This window comes from Anas acuta, chromosome 2, assembly GCF_963932015.1.
Source record: "Anas acuta chromosome 2, bAnaAcu1.1, whole genome shotgun sequence".
NCBI lineage: Eukaryota > Metazoa > Chordata > Aves > Anseriformes > Anatidae > Anas > Anas acuta.
Window position 1 is genome coordinate 124,749,914 of NC_088980.1, and position 25,603 is coordinate 124,775,516.

Sequence of the window (25,603 nt, forward strand, 5' to 3'; positions counted from 1 at the left end):
TAATGGATAAAATGAAGTAACAGTAAATTGTTGAAGCTGTGTTCTCAATCTCACATAAGGCTAAAACACTCTTTTTTCAGGGCTTCTAGGCCTACTACAGCCTTTCTTCCCAAATGGCCTCTCTTACCTTTCTTGAATTGCTTACCTGAAATCCTTGTACATAGTACATACCAGTAAAGAATTAACCAGAAACTACTCTTTAGTACATCTTAGTTAAAGATCTAAGGAATTTTGCATAAATGCCTGATCAACAAGTTCAGCACTTTGTCCTCTGCCCCTTGCCTTGAAATTACTTTTAGAAAACTACGGCAAAATAAAGTCCAAGCAGCTGAAATAGTAAGTCTAGTTTTCATTATGTTACTAGCTAAGACTAGCAGTTACAAGGAGTAGCTAAAAGATGTGCAAAAGTGAAAATGTTGTTTTAGCAAGCAAACTGGTTGTAGTATCACGCCACCTTTTCTCAGAAAAAGGCAACAGCTGAAAATTTTGTGTAGGTAGTATATTCTGAATGCTAAACAATAAACAGTAGATATATGTGTGTGTATATATATATGTATACATATATATAGAAATATGTATATATAAATATATATCTGTCAGGACATGTTCTTTATGAAAGATGTCTTGCCTGCTAGGAGACATACCTTTCAAATAAAAAAATCTCGTGTGGTGGTTATCCAGAGGTGCAAAGGGCTGACCATTGCCCTCTGTGGACCTTCGTGCCTTACAGTTCTTCCAGGTCAGCTGTATGCATTTTCTATAGGATATTAATAGTCCTAGAACAGACTGCTTTAATCACTTGACTCAGAAGAAGTTACTAGCCTGGATTACTGTTCGACAAATGTCAGAAAAGTTCTGCTAGTCAGTTCCACGTTGAAGGTAATTATTTTTTCCTACAACATAACAGAATGCAATAGCTTGTGGTTAAAATGGAGCACTTAGTTTAGAAAGACAACCAATCTTGATTTAAAGATGCCAAGTGACAAATTTACAACAACCCTTGGAAATTTGTTCCAATGATCAATTACCTTCACATAAAAAGCTACATCTGATTTCAAATTGAAGTTCAGGTTCAAACTGACTGGGTTTGAAGGTTTGCCTTCTACAATGAAGTTCCCACAGTATCAAAAATGTTCTCCCTGTATAGGGACTCTCTTTTCTACCATGATAATGTTGCTGTGAAAGGTCGGAAAATGTTTCATAAAGACACACATTTTGAGAGGATAAATTTCCTCAGCAGGGAATCTGTAACACCAATTACTTTATCCTATCCTGGAAATCCATGTCCTAGCACTGAAGGATTTACTAATTTACTAGCTGATACAGTAAGTACATTAACTACTAGTACTATGTTAGAAATATTTATTTCCTTTAAAGATTTTTATATTCATGCAAGGTGTATGTCTCACTAGCTTGCTAGATAGCTACATAAATATCTTGCAATAGTCACTCTGAAATGTCCTTCTCAAACTCCCTGTTTTTCTGAATGGTTGTTTCCCATCAAAATCTATCAGCAAGATAGAAAGTGCACAGACAATGCCAAGATGTCTGTTTAGATTATGTTTGAGTATTTTTTCTTTGTTTATTCTGCTTCTCTTTCTAGGCTGTTTTGCTTAGGAAAATCATTACACACTAATCATAACAAAGAGCTACTAGTGAGGCACAAAATATCAGCAAGCTTACAAGATGTTTGATTCCAAATTGAAAGGAAGCACCATAGGCACTATCCCATGCTGCAAGTTAACATGTCATTCTGCAGCCTCTAGCCTGACCTTTTCTTAACATCAGCTGAAAAACAAAGAGTCTATGCTGTTAGAGCAGCTGCTGTACCTCTAGGCAGGTAACAGTATCATCTTCATGAATGACATCGATGTCACATTTGTGGCATGTCAGGAAGTCCTTAAAACTCTGCAGATCAAAACAATGCAAGATTTTCATATTGACCTTGAGGTGATGATCAAATATGGTCACTTGCAAACTGCAGACATTCGGAAGCCAGACGTGAAAGAATAGAGCTGTTAGATATTTGTGTTATGTCAAGCATCTATTTATATTCTAACTGACATATTCATCCTATTTATTTATTTATTTATTTAATTTTCCCTGCAGGGGTAGCAGAAAAAGCACTGTCACCTTTGATAACAATTGTTTCTATAATTGTACTCATCTGTGCTGTTTTAAATGTGGTTCCACATTTGTGGAGTTTCTCATAGCCTTCTCCAATTATGACATGTTTAACACAAATTGGTAAATATTTTACCACATTAACACATTTAAAATGACACTAACAATTATACTTAACAGCTGGCAGACAGATATGTGCTGCACTGCTTGCACATTTTATTGCTATCTTTCAGTAATGCTGGAAACTGACCGTTTAATAATATACTTTTTTTTTTTTTTTTTTTTTAGTAATAGTAGTAGTTTAACAAGCTACACCACTCCCTCATCTGGAGCAGCAGTATACCCAAGAAGAAGGATTAGTGATGTACAGCTGTTTTACCACCTAATGAAACTTGTAAGTAACTAAGCACTCTAAATTGTGCTTGTCAGGTTTTTATTTTATTTAAGAATTACAGCCATAAAACCCAGTGTTCAGAACTGTGAACTCCTTAAGCAGCTGATAGTAAGGAAAAAAGGTTCTATCTTAAACATGGTTTCTTTAAGCTACAGGCATTTGCTGGTTATAGAAAGGTCTGCTTTCCCATTTGGCTTTCATAATCCTTGGTCCTCTGGAGCAGGAGGCCTACAGACTTGCAGAATCACAGAACAGTTCAGGCTGAAAGGGACTTGAGGTCCCTCGTGATGAGGTCTGTGCTTGAGGCAGCTTGCTTATTACAGCCTGCCTGAAATCTTTGAATCTTCACCTCCCGTCATCTGGGAGATTTTCCTAAGCTGGGGAATTTGGGTTTCTTTCAGTCTTTTCTGTGTCCCCATGCAAGCTAGTATGTTTAGCTGGTTTTACATGGATTAAGCAATGTATAGAGACTTGAAACTTCTAAGAAATGAAAGGAGAAATTTAGCATATTTCCAACGGTGATCTACGGTGGTAAAGAGGAAGTTGTCACTGAAGTTTTCTGTGGGACTCTACAGAGAAATAGGTGGTGAATTGTCACTCTTAGGTGATGTTCAGAGCATGGGAATAGAGAGGATGACACTAGTTTTCATGTCTTAATGGCATTTTGTTCGGCATAACTGACCTGAATTTTAGTAAAATAAAACAGTTTATATTACAATTCAAAGCAATTGTACATATTCCATGCTTTTCATCTTCTATCCCTCTGTCCCAATATGTTGCCAATATGTTCTTGTACTGTTCTGAGATATGTCAGATAGAAAGCGAGCCTAAGTAGTGACTACCATGATGTTGGTTTCCACAGGAATAATAAATACATGGAAATAAAAGGAATATAAAATACAAGACCTGTTTGCAGGCCAAATGGATAATCTGTTCAGGTCCTTAATGATGCAGACTTATAGTAAAGTCTGCCTAAAGTATGTTTTTTGTTTTTTTGTTTGTTTGTGTTTGTTTTTGCTTGTTTGTTTTTGTGTTTTTTTTTTCCCCCTTCTCTCTGAAGAGGAGTTAACCTGTGAAGCTTGCGTTATAAGTCTCACTCTGAATGAGATCTGTTATTTTAATAGAAGTAATTTCTTAAGTCAAGAACGTGGGCACCATAGAGGGCCTTAAAGTCCAGGTACCTGTTGAGATTTTTCAAAGTAAAGCCAGATGTTGTCCTATGTTGAATAGAGAAATCTGGGAGTAAATTTGTTATAGATGGTTACATAAAGCTATGGCCCGGTGTATTAGAAGCTCAGATTATTAAAAATAGCACAGTTTCAAGAGCAGCTCATATGGATTATTTAAATATCCAAATCTGAAATTTAGTACAAAGATTTCAAGAGTAATTTTCATTACTTTCATGAACTTAACCTATTTATGAACTGACCAGGGAAGAATACACGGGATAGGAAATAAATATCTAAATGCTAATACTTATCTAGGAAATAACTGTGTGACATGTTGACCTTCTAAAACAACTTAGCCATACTTACAGGACAACAGGACTTTAGAACTTACTAATTAAATAATTTTTATTTTCTTCAGAAAGAGAGACCTTAAAATAAGAAAACTCTACAGTACTGCATTCGTGATCGGAAAAAGAATGAAAAACACTGCCTTGCACAGTAGTCTTTTTGTAAAGATTGGATGAAAGCTGGGCCCTGGCAGTTTGGGATGGGAAAAAAAAAAAATTAATTATGTACTAGACATGAGACAGTAATAACTCATGCAGGCTTCATTGCTTCATGCCAGATAAAATAAAACTGAAGCCAAGTGAGTGAGAGCTGCTGATGAAAAAAGTGCCATCCATTTTTTTGCCATGAATTAGAAACACCAGAAAGAGGAGAATGAAAACTCTAGATACAAGATTTCCACTCTTCCTGTAGCTGATCCAGCTAATCTGAAGAAGAAATACAGTAAATGCTCCTGAGAGATGTTATTTTGGTTGGATGAGCATGGAGATTTGGGCTAGGTGATCAAAGGATCTTTGCTAAGAAAAAAAATCAAAACTGCTTTGCATGTAATCCTCAGAGAGCTACCATCCTGTAAGAGCCAATTGACATGGCACACTGAAAAGGGGAAAGATGACTGTGAGAAGAATAGTTATCTTTTATTAACAAGTTTTTGGAACTAAAGAAGCTCTTTTCAAGTTACAAACACATACAAATGTGCTTAGACATGCACACATTTAGCATCTTTTTGCTGATGTTAAAGTAGAACTTACAGATCTGTTATTGGTACAGGAGAATTTTTAGGAAAAAGAAGCCCATTTAAAAACATTTTAAGATGCATGTTTTTAAAAATTATATTTTAACTATTAATAAATATGTTGTGTTTAGTATCATCATAACTGAAAAGTCTCTGAAAATTAAATCTGTTAGGAAGTTGAAATAAGATAAATCTGAAATACTGTCAAACATGTTGTTCTTGCTGGAAAAAAAAATGGAACAAAAAAAAAAAAACAACTATAAACTTGATCAGAGTTTCATTTTGGACACAGCTGAATGAACATGTCATAGTTTAAACTTCCTCTCAGGTTTTTGCCATTCTGTTCAAATAACGTGTGTAAATCAATATCTATAAATTTCCTCAAATCTCTTCTAAAATTAAGATACAGCTTTAATTTTACTAAACATGGGTATATATGGTACCCAAATTCCATTCCTACTCTTTGCAAAATATATGCATGTAGACATACACATTTTAAGTGTGCATGGACAACAGACAGAGAAATCCTTTTAGTGTAATTCAGGAAAAGATCTGAATACACTAGAACTGTGTTTAAATATAACTCATACAATCCTCAGACAGAATTCTTTCATCTAAAGTCAATACCCACAAAAGGACATGAAAGATGTTAAAATGACTAGCAGCAGTATTATGTACCTCTTTACTGAATTGAAAAAGCAAACCGCTAAGAAATTGTTTTAAAAAAATAAACCTATAACAATATAGGAAGCAGAATATATTCCTAAAAGGATAAAAGTATGGTAATATTTATTTTAGAAATGTTCTTAATACTTCCCTAAGTGGTTATATTACCAGTGTAATCAAACCACTATTTACAGGGAAACATCATATCTTTAGGTTCTTTCCTGAAATACTTCTTAAAACATATTTTGAAAGTAAATGTAGTAGAGTCTGAGATGTGGTCTCAATTAAAAATCATAATCTAGCGTTCATATGCTTCTGAACCATCACAAAAATCCAACATTTTTCGTGTCTCTTCTATGATGTCTTTTTGGTAACTTATGTTCTTTCCTACTTGTACTGAAAAATAAGTAGTAAGCTGTATATGTAGCTGTTGAAAAATAATCTGAGATTCTAAGAAACATTTTCCCACTTCCTAAGTGGCTTCATGGAGTTAGATAATCATAAACAAATCAGGTGAATAGGAAGAAATTTTCTAACAGTACAGCACCAACTGATAGAAAAGTGTTTTTTGTTGCATTTAAGTGTTGCTTTTAAATATTCTTACAGAGAAATGAGTGATCAACAAAATTTTCACACACACACACACACAAAAACAACAACAAACAAAAACAACAAAACAATAATCAATAGTTACAAAAATTCTCATTACTTGTGACTGGTTAGTACATATAAGGAGATATAAAATACATTTATAATAAATACTTTTATAATAAAATACATTTGTAACCAGGCTAGCTCTCTGTTATTTAGTATACATGTAAGTATCTGAATCCATATGTTTATGTATGTGTTACTTAGAGACATTTTCTATCCATGAATTCAGAGCTATCAGCTGTTGCGTAAATGGGTTGAGGTTGTTTAGTGGTTGTTTAGTCTCTATGCAGAGACAGTATTTATTTATTTTTATTTTTATTTTTATTTTTATTTTTATTTTTATTTTTATTTTTATTTTTATTTTTATTTTTATTTTTATTTTTATTTTTTATTTTTGTTTTTATTTTTGTTTTTATTTTACTCTTTTCAAATAATTCTTTCCTGTGTTACAGCTTAAAGTGGATAATCTCTGATCCCATGAGGTCAGAATATACCCCTTCTGGGTACAACATACATAAATCAGTAGTTCACAGGATGGCCTGCATTTCCTGCAGCAAGCATAAATATTAGTGCTGGCAATGGTGTAAACACAAGTGACTATGTGTTCTGCTATGCTCTGCAGAAACCCTCAGAATATTTATTTAAATGTTGCCATTTCCCTGTCAACTATTTTTTTCATTTGTATGTTTTAGAAAAACCTGTAAAAACTTACTACAGCCACCTGAAGCCTTTGAATGTATGTAGTTGGCTCTCATTTCAATACACCTGAAGACCTGACAGGATATACAAAAATGAGGTTCCAGGTTGTTTATTACTTTCACTTTTAAATACATCAGTTAAACTAATTCTTACACCAGAACCCCACCTTCTAGATACTGTGCCACGGTTTGATATTTCCAGTTTTTATAAGGTGAAAAGATTTTCTTAAAGCTTTCTGCAGCTGCAGCATTTCTAAGCAGGAGTAAGAGCAAAGGTGCAAACAGAAACTTTACGAGCCCTGCAGTCCCTGGCTGTATAATTAAAATGAAATACTTCTGAGCTTCAGAAACACCTGTTGTATCCTCCTCAGATACTGCTGTTTCCACTAGTTTTCAAAATAGAAATAGAAGGTCAAAGGTCTCAGTGCCAAGTTTAACACCATTTCTGAGTGCTGGGGCTAGATTTCGGGCTCACTGTGCATCACGATATGCAATCACAGCAATGGTACCCATACCAGCAGTGAGATAGGAAAGCCCCCAGACCCTACCAGTGCACACAGCCCAGACATGGAGGAGCACTGGGCTCTCCTGTGACATGGGAGGAGGGTCCTGGGTACGCAAGGTCTGTGGCAATGGGAACAAATCCCACCTTGTGAGGTGTACACAGAGGGGCTGAATAAGCTGGCAGTGAAAAGAGGTAAAACAGCAGGGTCAGAAGGCACATGGCTGCATTAGCATTGCTTGCACAGTTTGGTTGCCTCTTTTTTTGAAAGTAATGCTGTCAAGGAAAATGTTTGTGAGGGAAAGAGATGAAAAAGATGTTAAAGGTAGTACTGACTGATACCCAAGCTAACGCTAGCACTCCTCTAAATAATCTGGGGGGATCTTTAACAACACAACATGACTCAGCTTCTTGTTTGCTGCCAGACTTTCAAATGGCGTAGTATCAATGCTGTATTGGAACCTTATTAATACTAAGAGGAGATTTGGACGTGTGGATTGTCATGCTAGATTAAGAGAAGAGAGAATCTTGAATCTTGCTCCCCCCAGTTTTTTTGTTTGTTTGTTTGTTTGTTTTTTTTTGTTTTTTTTTTACACTAGTATAAAAACACATGCTAAGGCTAAACATATTGTTGAGAATTTTCACTAATGATATCCAAATTTCAAATGGCTTTATAAAGGTATTCACAGCAATGTAGATACAAAGGACAGTATCTACCTACAGGCACTCTCTTTACTTATACACTTCTTTAGACCATTATAGTTGTGACAGTAAAAATAGCATAATATTGTATTTCAGAAAATACAATTTATTCTCCTCATGCCAAGCCATCTTTGCCCAAACTTTCTCAGGAAGTTTAGCTTGATATAAGAATTCAGTATTTCAGGCCAAAAAATTACAGATTTGGTAAACAGAAGAAAACTGTCTTTTAATGATTTTTGGCATTTTTAAATCAAGACAATGTCGTCTGTAAGAGCCTTATAAACATTTTGAAGAGGAATACAGAATTTCAATGCCTACAGAAGAAAAAGAAGGCAAAAAAATTGGAATGGTGGAAAAATTGTGCAGAAACACTATTTAAAAGGAAATGTCCAAATTACAAGCATTATTTTGGACATACCACGGTCTGCATCATATCAGATCATGAAATATTATTTCTGCTATGAATAATATTTCATGCAAAAAGCCGAAATTCTATTTAGAATAGAAATAAAGTACATATTTAAAAAGGAGCTATTATTAGCCAAGCCCCTGGAGCAATATTAAAAATTGTTTGGAAATATCAGCTAATTAATTTACTCAGATATTACCTACTTAACGGTATGTCACTAGGGTATGGAATAAATCAGGTGATCAGTACTTACAGGAAACTCATGTAAAGAATGCTCATGAGCTTAGTGATGATCTCAGCTGATTAATAAGACTTTGCAGCTGCTTGATATTTTCAGCTAACACATTTCACCCATACAGCCACAGGTGTATCTGTCTCAGAAGAGGACATGCGTGGCTCACAGCAGACCCATAGAAGTTACAGACTGTAGCTTCAATTCTGCATTCATCTGTGTTGAGATGTGTATCTGCCATGGAGATTCAGAGGTGTAAAAGAAACAGTGCTCACTTTGTACTCTCTTGTCTCAGCACTGAGCTGGTAGGATTAATTCTGTATGGGTACAAAAAGTTAAATGTACAGAAACTCAGAACCAAGTATTTTAGTCAGAATATGTGTCTACTGAAATTGAAATGTGTCATCATAGTGTGTTCATTTTGTTTTTCTGGTAGTTTTTTCAGGATTTTGGAATTCTATGGGGAAGGAAAAATCTGAGGTTTCTTTGAGATGAAACATTTTGGGTAAATTTCCCAATGATTTCTAAACTTTCTGTTCGGTTTCATTTTATAACACAAAATGAAAAATTGGCATGGAAATTGAACATCTCTATTTTTCATAGTTCTCTGTTTCTCATAGCCTAAAACAACAATCTGAATCTTCTTTCTTAACATTCTGTTTTGAGTCAAGAATAAACAAAACTTTGAAGTCTGTCAAAAATGGAAATATTTTTGTACATATACATTAAAATTACTTATATAGTATATACACATCTAAAATATATATTTATTGATATAATAAATTGAAATTTACATTCTCTTTCAGGATTTTGAAAAGAAAGGTGCTTTCTGTCTACCTCTCAGCCAGGATCTGCCAGGTTTACCATTAAGCCAATGTTTTAACTATTCATCTGTGAATCAATTCCCCCTTAATTCCTAGGAGAGAAACAAAAGGTTCTCTGTGCCCATTCAGACCTACACAGTCCCCTCATAAAGCGTCCCCTGGAACTGCATATAACTTGTGGAGTGGGAAAGATCTTTTACCACCCTTGTGGAGATGGGAAAGCTGCAAGGAGGTAACAGAAAAAGCAAAAGAGCTATATGATAAACATGGTTGTGTGACTGGCACAGGGAGGATGCGGGCAATATTTCAACAGCATAGAATAACAACCTTGTGCCTCTGAATATAATGTGGGCTTCACACTCCCCAGTAGGTCTACCCACATAGCATATGAATACTTGGGGCCAAACATTTCCAGTGGGTGACTGCTCAAATCCTGTGCACCTGCCTGAGGCTTCATTCAGTGTGCATTGGAGCCAGCACTCTGCAAATGCAGTCCCAAACCAATTTTCACATTGTCACTGGGAGCTGCAGACCCCAGTTTGGACCACGCAGAAGTCCCAAGGAAAAAGAGAGAAGGAGAAAATATCACTTAAAAAATGTGAACCAGCTTGCTTTGTCATAGTTGTGATGTAAATTGAAATTGCTATAAACCAGGCACATTTTGAGCTGGAATTTCAGCACCTCACTTATCTCAAGCAAAATGTAATACTGGCAGCTAAAAAATAAACATCTGCCAATTCAAATAGACTGTAGAAATAATGTTCTGAAACACAAACACCTTCTGACGGTTTATGGAGTATAGGCAGAGCTGGTAGCGACAACTAGAGCTGAGCTGCCCAGTGCCTACCATTATAAGACACTGTTTTGTTTATAAAACTTTGCCAAGCTTTAACTGTTTGGACTGAATTTTCCCAGACAAGGTATCTGTCTCAGGCTGACTTATTTTGGAAAGTTTCATTAAAATGGTTCAATCAAGTCCAAATCATTTAGAGAAAAGCATAATGTTACATTCTTGCTAAAACATAAATAAACCTTACAATAGCTTTGCTGAGCAGTTCTAAGATTGTTGCGCTTTGGAAAGGGAACTTCAGAACTGCCTCAGCATCTAGGACGTGCCTTCTGCTGTTCCTGCAAAAATCCAGATAATTTTTGCCAGAACATTAACTTCTGAAAAATCTCAGTTGATTTTGTGTTCTCGAGATGCTTGCTCAAGAGTGGTGGCTGAACTCCTTTCATCTCATTTTCATGGAGTGCCATCCCACCCTCTTCCAGCACAGCTGTGGCACACCACCTATAGGCAGTTTCACCTATAACTACAGCTTAGGTTAATGCAGGGTTTAGAGCTCAAAGCCAACATTTTACAGTCAGTCTCAAGGTGGGCAGCCACTAAATTTCTGTCCCACTGAGAATACTGACATCAATGGTCTCAAATGAAAAAACACAGAGCAGCTTCACAAACATCTGGATTAGGTCTACAGGCAGAGGATCCTTTCCAGGGAAAGACTACGCAGACATCTGCAGATGAAGCTGGATACCTTACCTATGCATCACGTTAATCAAGCATTTGTCAGCACTAAGGAACAGGAGCAGACTACAACAGTGCTATGCCCAAGCTACTAAACCATCTCCATAGGTCATGTTGGCATGGGCCCAGAAAGCTTCTATTGCCAAAGCAGTTATTTGATTCCACCATCAGAGGTTGCTTTTATATGACCAACATGAAGCACAAACAGAGGAATTCAAGAGTACATTCATGAAGATTTATGTGCCTCTCTTTCATATTATCTCCAACATTCCATACTGTGTGTGTGTGTGGAAGCATCAATGCAATTCTGAGTTTTACATATGCTTCACTTCAATCACAAGTTATTGGGTGTTAATCAGATCTGCCTCAATTTGGTTCTGTGACTTACTTTACTGTTACCAAACTAGATTTTTTTGTTTGTTTCTTTCACACCAATTTTAAAATGAATGAGTATGAAGTTATTCTCCAATTTTATTAAAAAAAAAAAAAAAAGGCAATACTGAAATATTGCCTTGCACTGTGCGAGAAAGGTTTTACTTCAGTGGTACCTTTACTCTATATATCATAAAGAACCTTAAAAGAGTTCATAAAGTTCTCTTTCTAAACAACCTATAAAGCAGAAAAGGCAGAAAAACATGATCTCTGTTCCTTTCTTACAGGAATAATATTCCTGGACTTCTTTGAAGATCCATGGAAAGTCAATAGGAGGTCTAGCCTCTTGATTGCCACTGCTGTCACCACACTCTCATTCACCTGAAAAATGTAACTGCTCTAGTGATTTACAAGATGGGAAAATGTGGATTTATTGTGTGCATCATAGCTCTCCTGTAATCGTAGTTCTCTAGTAAAAGTGTGAGGTTACTTTGATGTACCACAGCACAACATGACAGGCCATAATTTATGTCAAATGGCATTAGATGCAAGCGGTCAAAGGTAAAATTTTGTCTCTGCGGTATGTTTTGCTATTTAATTAATACCTGCCAGACAGGATGGTTCAGACATGCAAAAGTATGGTAATGTCCTGGTCTTGAACAATGCTAGAAATAAAATTGGTGTTGAGGTTTGGTTGTAGTCACATGACTTAGACTAGAGTTTGAAAGAGTTGTTTACAGGGATCACTGGCTTCAACACCCAATGACATATGGCTTAAATAAATCATACACTGTGGTGTGCTGATGAGTCTGATTTACCTGAGTTTGTACAGTTGGATAATTTTCTGTGCCAATTGCTGGGCTGAAGCTGGCATTCTCAGGGAAAAGAATCAGAGAGGAAAAAAATGAGGAGAAAATATTTAACTAACAGACTCAGAAATGAATAGAGAGCTATGTGTAAGGGGACACATACATCTTTACATGTAGCTTTCTTCTAGTCACCTAAAGTGACAGAGATCTGTGTACGGATTGGAAACTATTTGTAGATCATTCCAAAGAAAATGAACACAGGAGAGAAGATCTTCAGTCTCTTTCTTACGCGGAACTTCTGCCAAATCCCACGTGGAAGGATGTAAGCAGACTGGGTCAAGGTGGAGGCATTCTTCTCCTTAAAGAAGAGAAAAACCTGTCTGTAATGCAGTCTCTGTAGTGCAAATGACCTAGGAGGACAAGATACATGCAGGATTCACATGAGTTGCTGGGATCGATAGCTTCTGGGAAGCCCTTGCCCATGTCTTAAAAAGGAAATCCAATTGAGGTGTGGAGGTGCTATTTACTCTGAACTGCTTTGTGTTGTGCAGCTGGAGCCCAAGACAAGTCTTTGAAAACAGAACTACAACCTTTGTAAAATTCAGCATCAGTGCTACAGGGAAAAGACCAAAGTATTTGCTTTGCAGGGCTTGGGAAGATCAGGACCCTGTCATCTGAAAGGTAGCTTATCCCTAGATGAGAAAACATCAAGTGGTTGGCTTTTTAGTCTAATATCCCCTCTAGAATACTGTCTTTTGACAGACTATGTACACTCACTGTTCTCTCAAAGGAGATCACAAGATTTAGCACTTCTAACAAACCTGTTTAGTCCACCCAGACATGGCCACCCAACACAGACAACCTCCAGTTCCCCAGCTCCAAGCTAGATATAAAAGACTTAGAACATTCTTTCAATAGATATAGTGACATTTTTCCTGGGTATAGGACAACAGTGGGAAAGCCACCACTACTTTATAAACATAGTTTTTCCCTAACCGTATTGTGTCAAACACACTGAGTCATACTATGAACCCATGGTAAGGAAAAGCTTTTATTTTATATTTATGATCTACAATGCTTGCAAATCAAATGTCATCTGCTTTCCTGAAATTCAGCACTGGTCATTCTGCTGCTCTCATCATTGCTATTAATATTTTGAAGTCTTTCTCAGCTGCAGTTTTTAACAGACATTGAAAGGTACTACTAGAGTGTCTAGTTTTGAAAAATGTTGAAGTATGTGCTCACTTGAAGCATGTTTTATCCTTCCACCCACTCATCAAAGTGCATAAGTGCTTGGAGTTTAACAGCTTCACGTTAAGCATAGGCTTCAGCATGTTTGTGCAACTGCAGACCTATAACTTAGGCATGGTACACAGTTAAAACCTGTCTGATATGCAAGTAAGCATAAGTAATATAGGTATATCAAAGAAAACTGTGTAGTGAACGTACAAGATAAGCATCAGGTTTGTCATGGTTTTGTCTGGGACCGAGTTAATTTTCTTCATAGAGGCTTGTATGATGCTGTGTTTTGGATTTTTGATGAGAGTAGTGGTGGTAACACACTGATGTTTTAATTGCTGCAGAGCAGTGCTTACACAGAGCCAAGCACTATTGTGCTCTTTGTGCTGCCCTGCCAGTGAGGAGGCTGGGGGTTCACAGGGAGGGGACACAACCAGGACAGGTGAGCCAATGACCAAAGGGACATCCCATACCATGTGGCATCATTTGCGGCAACAAAAGTTGAGGTAAAGAAGGAGGAAGGGGGTCATGTTCAGAATGATGGCATTTGTCTTCCCAAGAAACCACTGCATGTACTGAGCCTTGCTCTCCTGGATGTGGCTGAACACCTGCCTGCCGTTGGGAAGCACTGAATGGATTCCTGGCTTGTCTTTGCTTGTATGCACAGCTTTTGCTTTACCTATCAAACTGTATTTTTCTCAACCCATAAGTTCTCGCAACCATCACCCTACTGCCAATATCACCCACTAAACCATATCCCTAAGCACCCAGACCAACCTTTCCTTTAACACCCCCAAGGGTGGTGATTCCACGGCTTCCCTGGGCAACCCATTCCCATGCCTTCCCAATTCTCTCCCTCATCCCACCTTGGGAGAGTAGGCAAGCTGCTGGGTGATGCTCAGCTGCCTCTTGGGTCAAACCACAATAAACTTGAAACCAAGATTTGATAGATACAGACTAAAAAGATAAAAGTGAAATCATTTCTTAAAAGTAAAGCACAGTAAAGTCAAGTGAGAGCTAAAAACATCAAGTTCCTAGCAATTGACCCTTTTATTTTCCATGACTGGGTTGGCAGCAAAGAAAAACAAATAAAAATAATATAAAAAAATACACATTTGTATTTCTACTGAAAATAAATAAATAAATAAATAAAAATCTGTTCCATTCCATAGAGTCCAAATTCACCTATGAGGTACTGACAATATGAAGGTACAAACACAGAATGGAAAGAGCCTGAAGACTTGTGCTAAACAGCTTCATAAGTGACTGAGCAGGTGAATTATTTACCAAATGCTAATATCCCATATACTAACAAAGACATTGCATTTTACAGAAACAAAGGCAAAGTAACTATATTAATAAAAGTATTGGGCATATGGAAAACAAGCTCACATTTTAAAAGATGAGTGTTGTATATAGACTTAAATAAGGAACTCCAGTAAAAGGTACCTTTATAATTCATATATATCTCTTGTGATGTTCAATACTAATTTATGAATAAGGGTTTATCAGAATACTAAGGATGAATTGTGAGAAGAAAGAAAGATAAGAGGAAAGACAGAAATTTTGGTGAAAATATAGAAAATAAAGAAAAAGATTGTTATTAACTGTATATAGAAGAATGTTATCTAGGTAATATGCCGCCGGAGCAAAGTTAAGAATAAGCATTCAACATTTTAGAATTTCCTGCCTTTAATATGCTTGATTTCTCAAACTAAGTGTGGCTGAACTACTTCTTGTTCTTTTCCCTTTCTTCCAGAAATTGGAGGGGAAAAAAAAAATCAATTAAGTTTGTGGAGTTTGTAAATTGTTTGAAACTCTAAGTGGAGTTACTCTTGAAAACTCTTCATAAAGTTCTCAGACAATTAAACAGTTATGCAGTCTATCCTTTTCTCCTTTCATTCCTATTCAATATATCCCCACATTTTCTTACAGGATGCATAGAATTTTACCAATCAACCATTTTGTATTACACCAGATTTTCAAGACATAATTGATAAATATTGTATTTGTTTTTTGTTTTCTACTTTTTTTTTTTTTTTTTGGATCTTACTGAAACAGATAAATAAAAAATGAGTATTGTTTGATTGAGAGAAAAAACAACTTCCATTATTCTTTACTAGCTTTCAATGATCATATTTCACCACAAATACACATTTTTCCTGAATACCAGATAATGATTTGCCATATTGTCATTGATCTATACACAGTATATTTTATTTTCTTTTTAAAATAAATACCATTTTGTTTTGTCCTAAATTTGCAGTTTCAGTGCAGTGGAGTCTAAATTTGAAAGTAAAATAGTGACAGCAAGAAAAAGTCATTCAGACAAAAAATGTCAAAATTATAAAAGTATAGCTTCTTCTTGCAATGGAGATGACTTATTACAGGTTCTCACTGATTCTTATGCAGCTGCTGCCAAAAGAATCTATGACAGAAAATAGGTGAACAGAAATGATTTTTTTTTTTTTTTTAATGATGCTTTTCATTTTAGCTACCAGGTAATGATTTTCTGAAATGAATGAAGCCATTGTTCACCTGCCCTTATACTTCTGGTCTGGGGGAGTGTTTTGATTTTTTGGTAAAGTCTGGGGAAAGAAGCAGTGTTCAGGGTGAAAACATATAGCTTTCATAAACAGGAGAACAATCTGCTCAAATATAAATATAGTGGGTCCTTTTCTTAAGAAAAAAGCTACAATAAAATGAACAAAACAAAGAAATTGTTATTGAACTGTGAGAATGCCACCCACTGAGTCAATCAAACAGATCTCTCCAGCATGGATCTGACTCTCTTACAATCTGGCCCTGTGTCAAAAGGATAACCTTAGCAAAAAAAAAAAAAAAAAAAAATCTAAACTCTATCCTCCATGGTGCATGAACATATACAAACCACCTATTTACAAATGTTCGAGGAAGTCAGTGACAATGTCTTGAAAGGGAATGGTTTAATCTCACCAGGTGGAATTTCTAAAGAGCTACTTGGACAAATTCTTGAGAGCAGCCAGAGCTTGTCCACACCACCCAAGTGGCATCTGTGGTCACAAACCAACTACATATTGCTGGCTACGTCCTCCCCCCACCACCTTCCAGACCCTGCCAGGTAATTGTTCCCCTTCCCCAGTCCAGGGGAGAGCTGCTGTGGAGTCACTTTGTTCTGCTACAAGTGGCTGTTTGTATCATTGACTAGTCATAGGTCTGAAACTGACCTTTATAAAATCCTGACTGATGTACTTCCCTCATTCTGACAACTATAAATCAAGGTACTGCTTAATGCAGAGGGAACCATGACCCATCCCACTGTCCCTTCATCATCTCTCTGCCAGAGGTAACTGCAAAGGATCAGTCCTGGTAACTTCAGTCTTACCCAGAAGAAGCATTTCTGGAGGGGTAAATGGAGGAGAAAAATAACATCCCTGTATCAAGGAAGTTTATAAGGCATGGGGATGAATAGCAAGGGGATCCACATCATCATATTAAAAAAAAATAATAATTTTTAGTACTCATATGCCATTTTACAAACAGGCAATGACATGATCATGGATGGTTGTGGGATAATTCTGCTCAGTGAAGTACCTATATTGTGTAAGTATCTTTGTAAATAACATGAATTAACTCTAAATTTTAGGGATGCTTACATATCTCCATCCAATTTCTTAACCCAAGAGCTTGAATTTTCAATATATATTGAAAATATATTGAATATATATCTCAGTAAAAAGCTGAGAGCAATGAGAGCAGGTACGGTTTCTTGTCATCTTTTCCCTTCCAGATCCCAAAGGCTCTTCCACATTGGGCTTTATTGTGACATGTAATGGTAAAAATTAGGTAGAAGCAAGGCGGCCAAGCCCTGGCAATATTGACTATTGATCCAGCTGTACAGAGTCGGGTTACTTGGAAAACAACCCTTCAATTTTTCACTCCAGTGACGCTGCGGGGCAGTTGCTTTTAGGATCATTACCCTTGTCTGTAAAATAGAGGAATGTGAGAATGTGTTTGAGTAATTTCTGAACCCATTTGAACTTTGTGGGTTTGAAACTTAGTCCTAGAGTCAAATCATTGCTTTCCATGAACACATCACCTCCACAGCTAACCAAGGCATTCACACCAAAACTCCGTGGTTTAGCTGATCTATAAATCAACCATAAATCATCATAATACTAAAATGATTGTACAGAGAAATATGCATATTGCCAACACCTTATCACATATGAGAGTTGCATTAAAGTAGGAAAATCCAGAAGACACATGCTTCCTTATTATATTAATTTACAAAGTAATTAATGCCACTGATGTGTTAGCAATGGATGCCAGAACCCTGTCTCTTTAGCAGGCAGCTGTGAAGAACATAGGCACTTACACAGTTTTTGGACAGCAGGAGCTTAAAGCTTTAGGGGCAGAAGCTGAAGAGAACACAGTCATAGGCCAAGAGAAGGAAAAGTTATGTACAACTTTTCCACACTCATGAATTTCCCTTTCATTTCTGTGTCACACAGTATTCTAGACAAGGAAGACAGGACTCACGTAAGGGGAATGTTAAAGTCAAGAGTAGCCCTAATCCAGGAGGACTGCAGGATGCAAGTAGCAAGAGTGTGGGCAGGTCGAACATGTAGGAATGAAAACAATCACAGAGCAAGGAAAATCATGGGGACATTTTGACTGATGAAAGTTAGATGAGGGAGATTTTCTCCAACTATTTTTTCTTCCCTCTTTCATAACTAATCACTGTACACTCAGCCTCTGCAATGAGACAGCCCTTTCCCCCTGCTCTTTAAAGACAATAATGAGATGTAGGGTTTTTTTTGCCAATTAATGCAATCTCTGAAAACTCAGTGCCCCTTATCTCCTTATCTTAGCAAACCAGATCATCAAGGTCCATTTTTTATTGGGGCATTTGAGCATTTCATACTTTTTTTTTTTTTTTTTTTTTTGGGGGGGGGGTAGGGAGGGAGGAGGGAACATCAACACAGAAGGGTCCTGAAATAGATATCTTGAAATGAAGAAATAAATGTTATCAAATATATTGAAATAAAAATAAAATGGATAGGGTTGATGGAGCATAGCAGTGCACTGTAAAAGGAACGGACAGACAAAAAAGTAGCTAGGTATCTCATTTATAGCTAGATAACTCCAACCTAATGGAACTGAAATTTAGACAAGATCTCAGTCTCAGCACCTGTGTTTACGAGGCTTATCATAGAAAGAAGGGCATGATTCTAAGATTGAGCTGGCTTAACAACAAAGAGTTCTGAAGAAGGTAACAACAACAACAAGAGTAACAAAAAAACAAAAAGAAAGGGAAAAGGAAGGGAAAAAAAATGTCAAAAGAAATTTTCAGAAAGACAGCAAATCAAACCTTAAAATGAAATGAAGAAAATATTTAAAATGTATTCCTGGGTCCCAGGTATACTGAGCACTTAAAATGTCCTCAGAGGAAAGAAAGAGCAGCTGTTAAGGTACAAACTCTGGCTCAAGAAGCTGCTGTTTTAGACTAGGGACTAGAGGAAGATGGGAAGGTATGTCAGACAATGATCCCCTTATATTCATCATATTTTTTATACTCCTTCCCTAAGCATTTGCTATTAACCACTCTCAGAGACAGATTGCTAGACAATGCAGACCTTCAGTCTGACCCTGCACTGCACCTCTTAGCTTTAAGACCAAAAAGTGATGCATGAAATAAACCCAAGCAGAAAGGATTTAGACACAAGTGGCCATAGTGTCTAGATATTTGGATCTATTAAGAAGTGTGTGATCAAACGCCAAATCCCTGCTGAGGAACCGAAATTGATGAGATCAGTCCAGACACAGGGCTCTAATTCAGCTCGGCTTTCACACTACAAGTTGTAAAGTAATTTATCACTGAAGAAACCCACATATTTGTATCACATTAGCAAAAATTTCCCATGAATAAAACAAAGGTTTTTATTTTGAAACTTTCCTTCAAACATAAGAAGTCTCAGAGTAGTCTCCCGTCCCCCATAAAATGAAGAACAAAGATTAATTTTCAATTTATGCAGTAACTTTTACAGTCAGGCGTAGCAAATAAGATAACAGATTTTCCAGATGTCTAGAGCTTTGAGGCACTATCAACAGGACTCGGCTGCCCTCTCTTGCACACAGGGAGATCTGCACTGGGATGTGGAGTTTGAGCCGTAAAAATACATGAGGCTGCTGTACTCTGTACTGAAGGAAGGAAGGTATAAAATAACCATTCTCACACCAGAATTAATCAAATGAGGCTATAATGTTATTATATAAAGCTGATCACATTAGCAACTTTTATATTAATAAGATTTTTAGAAAAATACTTAATTTTACGCATTTAATCTCTTCAAGTTCACCAGGCAAAATGCGGTTCCCTCCTTGCAGACTCCACAGTTCAAATCCAGAGACTAAAATACAACACAAAGTCCTACATATTTCCAGTTTAGAGGGGGGACTGGAAGATCTGCTTGTTAATTGCCTCAGTTGTCCTTCCTTCAGGTTTGCTCTACCTCCATACAATCATATAGTCAGCCATGACTCCTGTTAGAAACCTGCTGAAACCTAACCCCTTATATGCAGTGCAAAGTAATGGGACTCTGTAAATTGAGGGATTTGCCTCTTTATTCCATAACACTCTGTTTTCACTTGCTGCACAATGGCAAATCAGTGAAAGAAAGAAAAAGAAAAGGAAAAAGGCAGTAAAGGTGCCTGTTTGGGTCATTAACCTTTTTAACTGTCCCTGAGAAATGAAGCAAAAATAACTTTTTTCTTTCTTAGTTCAGATGAAATGTCATTTTATATGGAGATTTCCTAGAGTTAATCTCCCCGTTCTCTAAATTGTGTCATAAAAGTGAAATTCTTCCCAGTCAGCTGGAGACACTGAATAAACAGGTTATAAGAGTATACTAGACTTTTTTACTGCTAGTGATAATTTCTCTAGCTCTTGACTAGCTTTGCCTTGGAGTGGGGGAATTCCTAGGGATCACTTATAACAGACTTTCTGCTGTGGAAATGAAGTATTATTACTGCTATGTCTTTCTTTTACCTCCTCCTCAGTCAACCCCTTTTCATTTGTCTCCTGGCTATTGACCCAAGGTGCTTCTACAGTCCTTAATTTCATACAGAAAGCTGGTAGATTGATGGAATGAGCCTTCAAGTATTTTCAAAAGTTAAAATGGCCATGCCTTGGGTAAGAAGGAGCTGGAACAAACCAATAAATTGTATTCCAGAGATAGCTTTGTGCTACAGAATGAAGATCAGAAATACAGGATGCAGCTCGTGTAAATTCTCTGAATAGCTTAAACATGAATGGGAGGTCCTGTTTGATTTTTTTGTCTGCTGTGATACCCAGCACAGCTTACTGAGGAACAGGGTCGAAGGTATTCATATATGAGACACAGGTAGGTAGAGATTAGCAGGGCTAGAGCAAAGGCAATGAACCAAGCCTTGACTTCACTAAAGACCTGGCCAGCATGGCTGTGGAAACTTGGTGGTAATAGGTCATTAGCAGGCTACCTCCCACCTTGAACCAGGGGAGCCAGAAAGGAACTGTGGAATCACAGTTACCTCCTTGGTCTTCTAAGGTGGAGAATGCAGGCTAAATCTAGACCTGCTCTGGGAAAATATGAATAAAACAGCAAAAGCTGCAGTGACTTGGGCCTTCTCACTGGGAAAATAGTTCCCCCCACACACAGCCTTTCATTTTCCCCAACAACAGAGTCAATTAATGCTCTGTATGGCTAAGCATTTGCTTTAACCACACTGCTTGTAATTAGCAGTATCTATTAATACTAGGCATCTGAGACCTGCAGGGTTTGAGTAAAAAGTGCCAGGGCTCAAGTGTTTATGAGCAGTTCATATACAGCAGGAAATTTCTTGTTTTTCTTGAACAGTTGCCCTGTCTCTACTTGCCAAAGACTGCACGGTGAATAGTCATTACCCAATTTAATAGAGATGTGGGCTAAAATTTCTGCTACCTGGTTTTACACATAGGCTGTGGTTAGAGGGGAAAACAGAGAAAAGTCTCATTACTTACATGTTGGTATGCAATTTAAGTGAAAGCAAGAAGTTTAAATAAGTCGCTCTGTGTCTACCATCTTAAAGTAGGCTTTTAAATTATTTGCGCTGCTTTGGATTAGTGATAGATGGGAACAAATCCTACAGATTCTACAATCATCAGTTTTATGGCAACTCAAATACTACTCTTAAAACGAATTTTGCTTTTCTTGTTTGTCTTTAATGTTGATTAACAGTATGGATTTTTTTCTGATACTTTCATTTTGCAACACAAACCACAAAAAACAGAGGAGCTTTGTCTCCCCATTTTCTTTGTGTTTTTTGTCTCAATAATTTGTTTCCATACTTTCTTATTCTCTTTATTTATGATAATTTTTATTGGGTGATATTATGATAATTTTTAAGTATTCATGATCAGATTGAGTTGATACTAATTCACCAGGAACAAAGTAATCTCATGACTGTCCTGCTTACCCCTACATTTTACATACAGGACCACAGACACATTATGAAGACATGCAGTGACAATGTGCTAGCAATCTGGTATATCATAACATTTGAGTTTGCACGATTTCAAGTCTGCATATTGAGTTTGTTCACAGCTCTGCTGAACAGAATAGGAATTAGGTGAATTAACTGAACTCAATGCACAAGGCTCAGGGCAGTTTACTACATATGCCAATATCCCTTAGGAAAAAAAAAAAAAAAAAAGGAGAAACTGAAAGGAAAGTTACCCGAAAAGCAAGACAGTCTCTATCCAACTTTTTACTAAACTCAGCTCTTTGTCAAGAGATCATCTACATGGTAGAGATAAAACCCATATGGAAAAATAATTTGTTGCAGTCTTTTTAGTCTCCTTTTACATACATATCTCACATACAGATATTTGGAGTTGGTCCATTTTGGTTTTAGGAAGGAAGAAAGACAGGAAGGAAGGGAAGAAGAAAAAATAATGCCAAATTTGCCATTCAACTCTGCCAAAATAGAAGGTTTCAAATGTCACAATCCATTGATGCAAATTCATATTTTTAGTTTGACACTTATAAGGAAAAACTCCAATTTTCCTTTTTCTCTGCAATGAGAAGACATGCACAACACTTCTTTTTGCTACTAAAACAAAGAAAAAAAACACCACCAACAACAACAAATAGTATTACATGAGGGCATTTTCTAGATGGCTGGCTAAGACCACTGAGGCACAGATTGCTTGTATTCATTTGCAGCTTAGATTTCCTGTATGAAAGTCTTATTCCCTGCCCAAACAGGCATTAATTACCCCCCTAAATCCTGATCAGATTAAAGATTTAATGACCTTGAGGGCAACCTGTAACTGGTGCAGCTTCTCCCACATCACATGAGAAAGATTTGATCTGTATATCACTGAGGTATGAAGGAGAAAAAAGGCACAGGATGCATCAAATCTGTGTGTTAGGTAGGCCTCAGGGGACTCTTGGGATCAGTGTCTCACAGAATTAGCTGGGAAAGGACCAAATGAGGAGTAACTATAGTTTACTTTTCCTGGGAGCTGTAAAAAACATACCTTCAACTTGTATTTCCCACCTACAAAGTTCCTGAAAAGCATATACCAGTAGGTGAAGGAAAAGTCTTGGTAGCAAGAAAAAAAAAAATCGATTGGAAAAAAGCTAAAATAAAAAGACATGACTTTTGTAATAATGAATATATTTTTAATGGATGCTGCAACAACTGTAAAAGAAAGTGGTGGATTTGTCATCTTTGCTGTAGCCAGATGGGGAACCAAATCTTCTCTGTAAAATAGGCCTTTGTCAGGCTAATCTCTGTGGAAATGGAAGTAGGCAAGAACCTATAATTTATGCAAAGATGCTAATATGTCCTTCCAATGTAAACTGTATAAAGGTGAAAGAATGGCAAGAAAACAAAGACCCAGTCTAGCTACAGACTACAGATAGATGTTATTTACCCATGAGCTTGAGAAGTGAAATTACTTTTCCTTTTGGGATTTTCTCCTCCATGAGCTTAAACTAATTCCAAAGGAAGAAAAAGATTGTTCCATAGGTAAAGAAAAATACTTAGAAGTTTCCTAAAATAGCAGAACTAAAAAAAAATAAAAAATAAAAAAATAAAGCAGAAATATTGCAAGTGCTACACTGTATACTAAAAACAAAGATCTAAGTTTAGGAATGATGATACAATGGCACAAGTGGAATCTGTGTAACAGATTTTCGCTCCAGATATGACAACAAACCATTTCCATTTTACTTTTTTTTTTTGTCTTACAGGAATGCGGCAGATTTACTCCTCTTTATTCCAAAGCCTCTATTACAACTGAAGGTCATGTAAATTTCTAGCAAAGACAATGCAGATAAAACTGTATCATCCTCCCTGAAGGTGGATTTTGGATCCCTGATATACATTAGCAGGTGTTCTGAGAATCCTAAATTGTCAGAGCTGTAATTCAATAAAGAAGTCTTATTTTCAATAAAGAACTAGAAGTCTCAAGCATAAGAACAATACTACAAACCTAACAAAACAAAACAAAACAAAAAAGAAAACCCAAACCTAAATCCTTAGCTTTTAAATTTTAGTGTTTTTTTTTTTTCATTATTTGTTTTTTGTTTGTTTGTTTGTTTGTTTGTTTTCTGTAAAGTTTCTTGATACAGAAATTCAATCCCTTGGGATACAAATCTAGTTGCGTGACTATGGATTAAGACCTGGAATGTGCAAACAAAGTATTTTTTTATACCTTTGAACACTTGAAAAGCCAGCTTCCCCCAAATGGCAACCTCAAGGCAGTAGAACACTTTATATACATTTATATACATTATATACCTTTATATACCTTTATATACCTTATCATGTGAATTTAGAAAATAATTTGGAGAAGAATTTTACTTGAACAAGTGATGGGGATATCAGAAAAGTTTCATTATTTGCACCTATTTTTAAGTAAAGCACTTTGGATTCTGAAACACCAATAGACTATTTTTAATTTATTTTTTTTTCCATTGCAAAATGAAATGAAATGTTTTCTCATTCCTTTGCTGCCCTTCCCAAATATACGCGTCATATAAAAAAGAAGGATGAAAACTGTACTAGTTCAGACTAGCAATTTAGTGTGGTGTACTAAAACAGGACATTGTATAGTGGGCTTCCATATGTTTTGTTGAGATTATGCAGACATTAATAATTCATTGTCCCAGCATTTTAAAGTCCCAATTTTGAAAATGTGTTTCTTTAATTAGGGAAAAGCTGTTGAAAATTATTTTGGAATGTTTTAATGCACTCTTTTTTATTAATTCTCTCTCCTGAATGATGGAGTAATGAAATGTAGTATCAGTCAGTACTAAAACTCTAAAATAACTGCTCTTGAATAAGTGGGTCAAATAAAGCAAGTTGTGGTGTGCTGTGGTGTGAGACTGCTCCTGGCATGAATTCAGGCAGAACTACATTACATCAAGCAGTGAAATGCAGCTTTTGTGAGTTGCATGGTTTAGTCTAACTGAGCAAAAAGCACAGCTCTTTTTACCCTAGGTTTTATAAAATGAGAGAATATGACCATCAGGGTGTTCAGAAATAGCCCCTTACAAAGATTACATTCTACTCCTTTTCTTTGCTTGAATTCTTCCAGACTTCGTGAAATAGAAACCAAATGATTGAGCAAATTACTTCAACCTCCAGTTAAATTTCACATACTCATATTCTGGTTGCACCATTTCCCCCACACAGCCTGAAAGCATCCTCTTGAAATATATTTGTCATCATAACAAATTCCTTATAAAAACACCTTTCACATTAAGTGCCCTTTAACATAAATAATGAAGTGTTGGACAAAAAGGATTGCTCTAGGTACAAATGAGGGCAAAAAGTTGTTACTGTTAAGCTTTAAAAGGTCCTCTAAGTACTTTATGGTTCTAGCATAGTTTGGTTTGAACATTTGTCTATGCATTCTCTTACAGGTCCATATGCCTGGCACGTCAGTTGCTTGGACATAGGTACTTCCACCAAGTGTCTCCCTTTGACTCTAAAGGCATCATTATTGCATCCCTTCTTCCCCTTGCCCCAGCATGGAAGCTGGAAGCTGGCTCTCACACCTCTGCTATGGCTCTTGGACATCCATCTCTCAGACAACGTCTTCTCCACCATCACAGTGAGATCCTTTCACGCCACCATGTTCCAGCTTGGCAGTATCACCACTTCCAACATACAAGGCATAAATACGAAAG

The 25,603-nt window shown here is 36.6% G+C and overlaps 1 long non-coding RNA gene across 1 annotated transcript; it reads left to right on the forward strand.

The window, feature by feature from the left end:
* Positions 1-245: 245 nt before the first annotated feature.
* Positions 246-25,603, forward strand: LOC137851824 (uncharacterized). The gene is made up of 3 exons (XR_011093504.1): positions 246-336; positions 2,413-2,518; positions 25,337-25,603. It is a non-coding gene; the product is annotated as an uncharacterized lncRNA (long non-coding RNA).